Below are 12739 nucleotides of genomic sequence, written 5' to 3'. Positions count from 1 at the left end.
CTCCTGGGGGCGCGTGTCTCACCTAAGGTCATCCTTCTTCCCAATGTAGCCTCCATCAATGACTGATCAGTGCGGGGATAGGGAGGCCTGGCCATCTCAGCCCAACTGAGGACCCCTCCGAAGGGCCGTCCCTTAGCTCCAGAGCTCCCTGGGGCATCAGCCGAGGCTGTTTGGGGGCCTGCATCGCACATCAACTTCTCCTTCTGCCCACTCCTGCTTTCTTCACTTTCCTTCCACAGGGGTCGATCTCAACGGTCCTCCTTAGTTTTATTGTCCTATACTTTAAACTCCATCTCAGAGTCTGCTTCCTAAGCTTCCTAGACCCAAGCTGCAACAACCCTGATTTTTTGGCCCCTGGCCTCTGTCCCAGTCCTTCAGCCTCTCCTTCCCCACCCCATCTCTTAATAGCAATTTAGGGCCAGCGACACCAATGCCTAACACTGTGTGCATTTAGCGCCTGATGCAATTAGCACTTCATATGAGCTTCCTATGATGCTAATGGAAGCCTCTCAGCTGAGCTGAGTTAGCATTCCCTCTGGCCTTCTCCAAGTGGCCCACAGGGAGGCAACTTGAGTGAACTGAGCCCTGAGTAAAAATCAGGAGACCTGGGTTCCCTTCCCCTCTTTGCCTCCAGCGTGACCTCAGAGCAGCCACTCAACTTCTCTGACCTTCAAATGCTTGAACCAGAAAGCAGAAACCACAACTTTGACTTTACAGGGCATTTTGGTCACTAAACCAGAGGTTGGCAAACTATGGCTTGTGGGCCGAATCGGGCCTGTCGCCTGTTTTGGGTTTTTTTTAATACATTTATTTATTTTATTTATTCAGTTTTGGCTGCGTTGGGTCTTCGTTGCTGTGCAGGCTTTCTCTAGTTGCGGTGAGCAGGGGCCACTCCCCGTTGCGGCGCACGGGCCTCTCATCACGGTGGCCTCTCTTGTTGCGGAGCATAGGCTCCGGGCACGTGGGCTTCAGTAGTCGTAGCACGCGGGCTCAGTAGTTGTGGTTCACGGGCTCTAGAGCGCAGGCCCAGCAACCGTGGCGCACGGGCCTAGTTGCTCCACAACATGTGGGATCCTCCCGGACCAGGGCTCGAACCCACGTTGCCTGCATTGGCAGACGGACCCGCCACCGCTGCGCCACCAGGGAAGCCCTATCGCCTGTTTTTATAAATAAAATTTTATTGGAACACAACCATGCCCATCTGTTTCAATGTTAACGATGGCTGCTTTTATACTACAATGGCAGAGTTTAGTAGTTGCGATGGAGCTTGTATGGCCTGCAAAACCTAAAATTTACTATCTGGTCCTCTGTAGAAAAAGTTGGCTGCTCCCTGGTCTAAATGAATTAAGGTGCTATTGTATCTCTTGCCTCAAGAGTTATGACTGGACTGGAATCTGCCCATATTATTCAATATTTATTGAGCACCTACTAAGTGCAAGGCCCCATTGTAGACACTGGGACAGCAGTAGTGAACAAACCAGTTGCAGCCCCTGCTCTCCCAGAGCCTACATTCCAGTGGAGGAGCTAGACAGTAAACAAACAAACCAATAGACCTCTGCCAAGGGGCCATAAGTGCTCTGGAGAAAATTAAAGCAGGGTGTGGGAAAGCGGGATAGAGGTAAGGCAGGCCTGAGATTTTAAGTTGAATGGTTGAGGAGGGCTCTCTGATGGGGTAGCATTGGAGCAGAGACCTGAGGGAAGGAAGAGAGTGAGCCATGTAGATATCTGAGGTAAAAGCATTCCAAGCAGAAGGGACAATCCAGTGCAAAGGACCTGAGGCAGGAGCACAGCTGGTTTGTTCAAGACGCATAAGGATCCTGTGTGTACGTGCACCCCAGTGTTCGTTGCAGCAGTATTCACAATAGCCAGGACATGGAAGCAACCTAAATGTCCATCGACAGGTGAATGGGTAAAGAAGATGTGGCACATATATACAATGGAATATTACTCAGCCATAAAAAAGAACGAAATAATGCCATTTGCAGCAACATGGATGAACCTAGACATTGTCATATTGAGCGAAGTAAGTCAGAGACAAATATCATATGATATTGCTTATATGTGAAATCTAAAAAAGAAATGGTACAAATGAACTTATTTACAAAGCAGAAATAGAGTCACAGATGTAAAAAACAAACTTATGGTCACCAGGCGGGAAAGGTGGGGGAAGGGATAAATTGGGAGATTGGGATTGACGTATACACACTACTACATATAAAATAGATAACTAATAAGGACCTACTGTATAGCACAGGGAACTCTACTCAATACTCTGTAATGACCTATATGGGAAAAGAATCTAATAAAGAGTGGATATATATATATATATATATATATATATGTATAACTGAATCACTTTGCTATACACCTGAAACTAACACAACATTGGAAATCAACTAGACTCCAATAAAATTTTTGTTTTCTTTTGTTTTGCTTAGGTTGCCTTTTAATCGTTATCTCCTCAGAAAAGATGATTCTAAAGATTATGACTGGATAAAGAAGATGTGGCACATATATACAATGGAATATTACTCAGCCATAAAAAGAAACGAAATTGAGTTATTTGTAGTGAGGTGGATGGACCTAGAGTGTGTCATACAGAGTGAAGTAAGTCAGAAAGAGAAAAACAAATACCGTATGCTAACACATATATATGGAATCTAAGAAAAAAAAAATGGTCATGAAGAACCTAGGGGCAAGACGGGAATAAAGACACAGACCTACCAGAGAATGGACTTGAGGATATGGGGAGGGGGAAGGGTAAGCTGGGACGAAGTGAGAGAGAGGCATGGACATATATACACTACCAAACGTAAAATAGATAGCTAGTGGGAAGCAGCCGCATAGCACAGGGAGATCAGCTCGGTGCTTTGCGACCACCTAGAGGGGTGGGATAGGGAGGGTGGGAGGGAGGGAGACGCAAGAGGGAGGGGATATGGGGATATATGTATATGCATAGCTGATTCACTTTGTTATAAAGCAGAAACTAACACACCATTGTAAAGCAATTATACTCCAATAAAGATGTTAAAAAATAAAATTTTTTTAAAGAAAGATTATGACCAAATTTCACAACATAATAAAGAATACTTTTTCATTCATTATAAAATCTTATTTCCAAAGTTAGCAAATTACCTAGAAAATCAAGCTTTAATCAAGATTTATGTTCTGAGACTTTGGAAGAAGGACTTTCTTTTAAACACAGATATTTAAAAGAAAAAAAGTGCATCCTTTTTTAAGATTCTTGAATATTTTCATCAAATGGCGGTGTTTCTTTTTAAAAATTAAGCTTTCTTCAAAAGAATCTTCACTTTCATTTTGTAACAGAAATTCCAAATAAGCACAACAATGGAATCATGCAGGGAACTCCCACTTCTCCATCAGCCAATATCACTTTTTTAACACATAACCAATGTTATTTCATTTATGCTTTCTCCTGCCTCCTCCCCCCCGATTGCCAATAAAAATTAAAAAAAAAAAAAGATCCCAGTGTGGCTGGAACACAAAGGATGAGGGGGCGACAAAGAGGAGGTGAGACCAAGGCGGTTACAGGGGGTCACATCCCAGAGGGCCTTGCAGGGCATTGTAAGGACTCCTCTAGTTCTTACTGTGAGAAGGAGGTAGTGTCACAAGAGGGCTCTGAGCAGGGGAGGGACATGTCTGACTCAGGTTTAAGGATCTGTGTGGCCAACAGACTGTAGAAATCACAGGGAGCAGCAGGGAGGACAGTAACAATCTGAGTGACAGATGAGGTGTCTCAGACCAGGGAGGTGGAAGCAGAGATAGGGAGAGGTGGTCAGATTTGGGCTGTTTCGAGTGAGACGTAGAGCCAATAGGCGAGCGTGCTTGTTCCATGAATGCGGCTTGAGGTGGAATTACCCACTTCAGCCCTTTCCCCTGCTCTTCCTTAAATGGGGATATTGTGCCCTCAAGTCATTTTGGGGATGCCTGGCATGGTAGGAATTTACTGACCCTGGAAGCCCACCTTGTCAGAAATTGTCTATGTGAACGTCAGCCCTGAGGGGGTAGGTCTGTCCTCACCAAAGGGGATTTCAGCGGTTAGTGACGGTGCAGAAGTTCCTCCTGGTGCCCCCTCCTTTTTAACTCACAGCAAAGTTCCTGTGGGGTTCAGAGCTGGTTTGGGAGCAAACAGGCAGACCGAGGGATACTTTTTTCTTTTTTTAAATTTATTTGGCTGCGCTGGGTCTCAGTTGCGTCACGTGAGATCTTCGTTGCGGCATACAGGATCCTTTAGTTGCGGCATGTGGGCTCTTAGTTGAGGCATGCATGCAGGATCTAGTTCCCTGACCAGGTATCGAACCCGGGCCCCGTGAATTGGGAGCATGGAGTTTTAACCACTGGACCACCATGGAAGTCCCAAGGGATCCTTAAATCTAAGTCAGATATGTCCTTCCTCTGTTCAGAGACCTCCTGTGACCCCCTGGGTCAGAAGGTAGGGTCTATGTCCTCTCCTTTTGAACCTGCACTGACCTCAGGGACTCGCCGTAGCCCAGAGAAAGGAGCAGAAGTGACATTGCATGACATCCAAGGGCAGGTCAGAAAAGGCTATGTGGCTTCCACCTGGCTCTCAGAACGCTCAGTCTGGGGGATGCCAACTGCCATGCAAGAAGTCCAACCACCCTGAGTCAATGCCAGCCCTGTGGGTGCGCCATTTTGGATGTCCAGCCCGGTCCAGCCTTCAGATGACTCCCAACTGGCATCTGAATGTAGCAGCATGAGAGACTCCAAGTGAGAACTGCTGATTTCCTGATTTCCCAGCCTAGAGAGCCACGAGGAAAGAAGAGCTGTAAAGTTTCAGGATAAATGGTAGCCCAACAGTAATAATTGAAACACCATTGATTTTGGAGCCTTGCCACCAAGGATCTGTAGGTAGACTAGGACCGGTCACAAGATGTCCCCAACACACGTGTACGGGGTAGATGCCACAGGGGCAGCATCCTGCCACTGTGGGCTCCTCTCCTCCAGGTTAATCCCCATTGAACACCCAGGGTGATGGCCCTTTGGTGTTCTGTACGCCAAGGGATAGTAAACATTGCTTGGGTTTTGCTCCTTTCCTCAGTCAGCTCTTCTACACGGGTGGTGGCATGGGAGCGGTGGGTCCCATACCCCAGAGAATCGCCCCTATGGGCTAAGCAGTGTCTGATGCAAAACAGAGAGTGGCAGGCCACGGAGTCCAACGAGAGAGAGATTTATGCCTCTTACTCTCCATCTGCAAAGCAAAACAAAAATAGCTGAAATGCCGGTTTTCTGCTTTATCGGCTCTGTGAATAAGCATATAAATTTCTATGACATTTCTGGAGGCTTGCTGAAGGGGAAAAAAGCCATCCCCCAGGACGCGGCCAGCAGCGGCGGCAGCATATGGTCTGCTGAGAGCAGAGGCAGAGTGCATTGTGTGTCTGTGAGCACTGAAAAAGGTGACTTTGCGGGTAATTTCAGACTCAAGGCAGTGTTTGCACCTTTTAAAAATTGTTTTTTCCTTTTCTTCATTATAAAAAGTCTTGCCTAAGCCCAGACACTTGTCATGGCCAATCAGTCCTCGGCGGGGAAGCGGGATTATGCTGGGCCGTGGTTAAGTGCAGGGAGGCGGGTCTGAGCCCGGGCTCCTTGGGGCTCCAGGTGGCCCAGGATATCATGCTCAGCTCCTGGAAGAGGGGGACAGCGTCTTATTAAGAAGCTCACATAAGAGAAAAGGGGAGACAGTCTGCAGGACATGTGGAAAGACCCAAATAGCTGAAGAACAGAACAGGAGTCTGGCTTTTTGTCTCACTCCAGCGATTTCTTTCTCCAGTGAGGACTCAGGCAGGAAGTTCAGTGAAGATGTCTCCAACCCCAGCGGGTGGGAACTGGCACTGACATCGAGTCACCACCAGCCTGGCAGGGAGACCGGTCCCACAGCTCCTGCCAGGAGGCAGAAAGGGCACCGCCTGTGTGCAGTTCCATGGGGTTAGAGAAGCCCAACAAACTATTCAACTCATTCTGTACTTAAATTCCACACTTAGCTTGATTCTTATGGCTTAAGCCAAACAAGGGACTTGTCCCCTTTTATGTTGTAATTATGCTGTTCCATGATGTACATTAATACATTGGTTTCTTATCAGTCGTTTACACTTTAGTATAAATGAATGCATTAGAAACTACCCTAAAAGTACATTGCATGGAAAGGAGGGAGAAAGAGAACATGACACTGCATGGAGGGAGGGAGTTATGGCAAAGGATAGGCAGAGAGTTTCGAGGAAGGAATAGAAAAGGAAAAGGTATCCCACAGAAAAACCTAGCTTTCATCACAGTTTTACCCAGGACCCCATCCCGTTGAAGGGAGAAAATGTCTAGAAATCCTCAGAAAAAGGGGTAGTGCAAACAGAAGTGGTGTGTCAGGTGTAAACAAACGAGCTGCCCTCTCTCCCTATTCTCCAGCAGCACCAGCCAACAGTAAGAGAGTAGGCGTCAGGCTTCCCTGGTGGCGCAGTGGTTGAGAGTCCGCCTGCCGATGCAGGGGACACAGGTTCGTGCCCCGGTCCGGGAAGATCCCACGTGCCGTGGAGCGGCTGCGCCCGTGAGCCATGGCCGCTGAGCCTGCGCGTCCGGAGCCTGTGCTCCGCAACGGGAGAGGCCACAACAGTGAGAGGCCCGCGTACCGCAAAAAAAAAAAAAAAAAAAAAAAGAGAGAGTAGGCTTCATCCTGCTCCAGCCTCGGTGCAGCCCCTGCAGTCACCTAGACCCAGTGTTCGATCTATTTGCAGGACAAAGTGAATACATTTGCAGAATAAAGTGAAAACTTCTTACCTTGGCATGGGACGCCCAGCACAACTTGGCTTTGACCTTTTTCCCACTCTTATCTCCTACAGTCTCTCCTCCCCTTCCCAGCTTTATCCATGTGCCCTGCTCCCCACTTTTCTTCTCGCCATTCCCTAAGTCTATTTTGTATTTCCTCCATCTCTCTCTTTGCCCAAACTATCTACTCTCCCTGGCCTGCCCTTCCCATCCTCGCTGCCTGTCAGATTCCTACATTCTTCCAAAACCCAGATCAAATTACACCCCCTCAAAGATTTCCAAGATCTTCCCATAGTCTCTCTTATCGTTCCTTAGCAGGCTATTTAAAGGCCTCTTGTCATACTTTGCCTTGAGTCATAGTTTGGTTCCCCCCAAAAGCAGAGCCTGAGATGTGGATGCAGGTCATTTATTTGAGAGAAGATCCCAGGGACCACAGTGAGGGAGCAGGGAGAGTGAGATCAAAAAGAGGGAGGCCAATGAGAGGAGACTACCCCTTCATTATATGTGCCAAGTTGACTGAGCCGTCAGGTACCCAGATATTTGGTCAAACATCATTCTGAGTATATCTCTGAGGGTGTGTCTGGATGAGGTTGACATTTGAACCTGTGGACTGAGTAAAGCAGATTGCCCTCCCCTCTGTGGGTGGGCCTCATCCAATCAGTTGAAGGCCTGATAGAACAAAAAGTCTGAGTGAGTGGGAACTCCTCCTGCCTGTTTGAGCTGGGACATGGGTCTTTTCCTACCTTTGAACTTGAATTGAAATACTGGCTCTTTCTGGACCACCAGCCTGCCAGTTTTCAGACTGGAACTCACAATCTGAACTCTCCTGGGTCAGGCTTGCTGACTGAAGATGTTGGGACTTCTCAGCCTATAGAATCATGTGAGCCAATTTCTTATAATAAATCTATCTCTCTATCTATATTGAGAGAGCTATCCTATTGGTTCTGATTCTCTGGAGAACCCTGACAAATACACCCCTGTAGGCAACGAGGGCTCAGTCCCTCTGGAGAACCTCTGGGAAAGTAAATGACAAAAGCCTCCGAATCAGCCCGGAATTGCTGGAAGGCAACACCCAAGGGACAACCCTCAAGCAATGGGATGGGGGCGAGAGTTGGTGCAGAAGGACTGCAGCTTCCTGGCCCCTGTGTGGAGGGCAGCCTGGGGCATGTTCCTCACACTTTTCCAAAAGGTGCCCAGCAGCACTGAGCCTGTAGCCCACCCACCCCTCGGCGTGCACTTCACTCACTTTCCTCCCTTCCCTGGCTCACTTCCACACCCCCTCACTGTGCACCCTGGGATCTCTTCCCCAGCAAAGGACTTGCACCCATATCTCTGTCTCAGGGGCTGCTCTGAGAGAACACAGACCAGGCCACATGTGTGTGCCACGCACACCGTGCCCGGAGCTAGAGATTCAGAGCAGAGTACGCCTTGGCGAGGTGCCCAGAGTCACAGAATAACGGTCCCAACCATCGAGAAATCTGGAAGGTCGGCTCCCTCTGAAACGTGGCACTCCCTCTGGCAATGGATATCAGTACTATGAACTCTGGGGACGTGCCAGAGGGGTGACATATCACTAAGCTGCTTTCTGAAAACACCTTCCAGGCCGTCGACTGGCCAAGCAAGAAAGTCAAGGTCATCCAGCTGTGGTGATTCACCCCACCTCACTGTAAATCCTGGCAACGGTTCACTCATTCCCTGTTCCCACAGGTATCTGCTGGGAAGAGCGCCACAAGCCCGGCAGACCCGGATTCCACATGTGGGCCACCCTCTCTCCCTCCTGATCACCAGAGGGTGGCCCTCGGAACCAAGATATGCCATCACTGAAGCCACGTGAAAGCACATGGCACGGGTCCCAAAGGCACGCCCACGAGATGCGTCCCCAAAGCTTTTTTGAGAGATGATAGCCTCCCGGCAATAAGGCAAACGTCTCCCAAGGTGTCCCTCTCAGAGACCACAGTCAGGAAGAGGCAGTTCTGGAATGCTGGGTTTGAACACCAGCCCTCATTAGCTCGAATGATACCATTACTCATGTTAAACCTAAAAGATAGACAAACAAAAGATGGAGAGTAAATCATCCGTGGTCCCCCAGCAGACCCCAGAAAAAGCCAAACTGGTCAGCACACTGTGGTGGGCTGCTTCTGGTCGGGTTCCCAGAATGATACCCTCTGCAAGGTGTGATGTGTCTCTGGGCTGATTTATATAGAAAACCAAACCTAGCCGAGGCCAACCATTGATCCATCGGCCTGACTGGCCCTGAGTCCTCCTCTCATGCATGGCTGAGCCACAGAAGGACAACAGGACGCCTCAGCCTGACCTGCAAGGAGCTCTCTGAGCCGCTAGGGTTGGGGCAGGGAAGCTTTACTGCCAACCTTGAAGTCAGCGCCGAGGAGGGTGTGCTCTAGGCTTTTCCATTTAGCTTGCCCTGGGCTAAATGCAATTACCACCAGGTGAGGTCCGATTCTCCCTTCCCTCCTTTTGCCCTGTCTGTTCCTCCTCCTGCAGCCACATCCTCCAAAGGGGGTCCAGGGACTCCAGGAAACTGGTCTTCTGAGCCCCCTCGCCTGAGTTGCAGGAAGAGGCTGGAAGGCGCAAACCCGAAATCTCCTCCTGGCTTCTTCCCAGCAGCCCGGCGGGCGCCTCCCTGCATGATTTGGACCACTTGACTTTCTTCTTGTAGGATCCCGAATTTGTCTCCTTTTGTTTAATTCATCAGGAGCCGGTGGTGGGTGGAAGGCTCCCAGCAGATCAAAGGAAGAGGGAAGGGCTCCCTGGAAGGCGCATCAGGCCTTTCTGGGAGGGAAACATTTTCTAATCCAGGAAAGAAAAATCTTGCATTTTAGGCGGTGATTAGAGATGGGATATTCTGTGTCTCCCAGAATTGGGAAGGAGGGATGAGAGGACTTACGGTTTTTTTGAAATGCCACCCGGTGCAGAAAGGGGCAAGTCTGAAATTCGGCAGCAAGAGGAGCGTAAGGCAGGCAGCCCTGTCTTGGAAATTCAGGTCTTCTCCAGGGTGGGGGAGGGAGGAGAAGAAAGGGGTGTAGGGTTTTGGGGTTTTTTTTTTTGCATTTTATTTTATTTTTATTTATTTTTTTTATACAGCAGGTTCTTACCAGTGAGAAGTTTCTTACTTAACAGCGCTCGTGGAAGATGCGCTCCTGGGGCTGCCCAGTGCTCAAAGCTACTGGTTCCTCCATGGGAAGGGAAGGCTCTTCCATGGGAGCCTTTCTGGGCCCTCCGGAGACTCCAACAGCATCTCCTGTGACCAGGCACGGTGCATCTTTTTGGGCGGACACTCCTGCTGCCCTCAGTGGCACCCGTCCCACACAGACATGTGCTTAGTGGTCCCCTCGCCCTCCGACGGAAGCCGTGACCTTAATTTGGGTTCCCGCAGCAGACTCGGGAACAAGGACTCTGATGCAAGTCATTTATTAGGGAGGGGACCCCAGGAGATATCACAGGAAGGGGAGGACAGCAAGTCCAGGTTGTGCTCTGAACAGGTCGCTGCTGTGGACACCTGGAGACGGTGTAGAACATGCATCAGGGTGTCCCACCCAAGGGAAGGAAACTGGGGGCAGCGGGGGGTGGGTGGCTCATAACTCCCGCCTGGTACAAGTTGAGCCCTGCTCCCAGGGGCCATTAGCTCCCTAGAACTTTGGGATCACCTAGCCAGGACCCAAGCACATTTCTAAGTGGAGAGAGTGCTTTCAGGTAGAAAACTCTAGGCTTATAAGGGATGAGTGCTAAGGGGTTATCTGGAAGGACCAAGGACACTGCTGCAGCCCTCTTAACTGAATCCCTCTTAGAGATGCATCTGGACCAAGCCAGCATCCCTAGCCAGGTTGGGCGCCCACTGCCTGGGATTCACCCACCACTGATGTGCACCCCACCTGGGTAGGAATGTTGACATGTGTGGGATCCCAGTCCACAGCTCCCAGATCACGGCTGGGGTCAAATATCACGATCTCAAGGCTCTCCAAGTGGAGGGCTTACGTCATTCTTTCTAGACTCTTGGTTAACGCCCTTCCTCCCCCCAGCCCTATCTGTACATCTTTACTGTCTTTTTTTGGCGGGGACTGGGGTTCCCAGCAAGAGACCAAAGAAATCTACCAGCTGAACACCCAGTGCCCCCACTTCTCCCCCTTTTAGATCCTCCTCCAGGTTTGAAGTCCCTTTAACTGGTTCTTTGATATTTCCTTTGAAAATATCTGCATTTTGGTCTCACGTTGGAATCTCTTAGCTGTTGTCTTTGGCGCTCAAGGTGAAATGTGCCGTTTAATGTCCTAACTTGGTAGCTCAGCTCCGATGTCTCCATGCCACACCGGGCTCTGTGAAGGCGGAGGGGGCGCGCCCTCCTTCTCACCCCAGGCCCAGCTCTGACCTGGCAGGCGCCAAAGCAGCCCGCTGGGGCCCCCTTTGGTAGAATTAAACCTTTCAGGAGAACATCTTGTCTCCCATCAACCTGCAAACATTCTCTCCATCAGCCTCAGTCCAAGCTCAAAGGGGCCAACATCAAAGACTATAGTGGATTGAATGGTACTCCACCCTCCACAAAAGATGAGTCCATTCGGAACGTGTGAATGTGATCTTATTTGGAAAAAAGGCCTTTACAGACCTAATCAAGTTAGGGATCACAAGATGAGATCATCCTGGATTAGGGTGGCCCCTAAATCCAGCGACATGCGTCCTTAGGAAAGAAGGGCACAAGGACATATTGTAGAGCACAGGAAATTATAGCCATAATCTTGTAATAACTTTTAATGGAGTATAATCTGTAAACATACTGAATCACAGTGCTGTACATCTGAAAGTAATATAATATTGTAAATCAACTATACTTCAATAAAAAGAAAAGGAAAGGAAAGAGAAGGAGACACAACACACAGGGGAGAGGGTGACATAAAGACGGAGGTGGAGACTGGAGGGATGTGTCCACAAGCCAAGGAAAACCAAAGATCGCCCACAGTCACCAGAAGCTTGAAGACAGGCCTGGAAGGGGTTCTCCCTCAGAGCCTCCAGAAGGAACCAACCCTCCCAACTGGTAGATTTCAGACCTGTGAGAAAATACATTTCTGTCGTTTTAAAGTACCCAGTTTGTGGTATTTTGTTACAGCAGCCCTGACAAACCAATACAGGTGCAAATACCGAGTGTGACAGTTTGATGAAACAATAAAACTAAGGGGGGAGCTGGCCCAAGGCGACCACCAAAAGGTCAGGTGGTCAGTGGCAGAAGACAGTAATCCCTGATGTGGGCTTCCTTGAGGGTTAGGAGTTTGTGGACCCTCTTGTCCGCTTTCCCTCTAATGGGGACCAGCTTTTGATTCAGGCATCCCTGCTTTCAGATCTGGACTGAGCCAAGTCCCAGCTATGGGACTCAGCCCAGATTCTGAGCACAGCTTCCTAATCGGAAAAATGGGAACGCATTGCACTTCCCAGGGTTGGGAGGATTCAATGTAGCTAACACAGAGCCTGGTGCACAGGAGGCCCTCTCTGTGAGCTGCCTTAGATTGGATTCGTGACACAAAGGTTCAAGTGATTTATTTGGGAAGGGATCCCAGGACCTTGGGTAGGGAAGTACTAAAGCGATACAAGGAAAGAAAGAAGGCGATAAAGACTGCAGTAATGAGGAAGCTATTGCAGTAGTGCCGAGAGCTTAATTCCACAGGGAAACTGAAAAGTGGTATATAACAGGCGCCTCCAAGTAAACTTACCTAAAGGATGAGGGAGTTGGGGTATTTATCCTCCAACTTCCATTAGGCATTGGTTGAGGGTTGCTCCTGGGGCGGTGTGAACTCCTGAATGCATTCCTATTGCTACTATAACAAATTTTGCTGTTGTAACAAATTACCTCAAACTTTGTGGCTTCAAGCAACACGAACTTATTATCCGCTGGAAGTCAGAGGTCCACGATGAGTCAGCAGATCTGTGCTCTTGGAACTCTACAGGA

Source organism: Globicephala melas, chromosome X, assembly GCF_963455315.2.
Source record: "Globicephala melas chromosome X, mGloMel1.2, whole genome shotgun sequence".
NCBI classification, from domain to species: domain Eukaryota; kingdom Metazoa; phylum Chordata; class Mammalia; order Artiodactyla; family Delphinidae; genus Globicephala; species Globicephala melas.
This window is presented reverse-complemented; position numbering follows the sequence as displayed.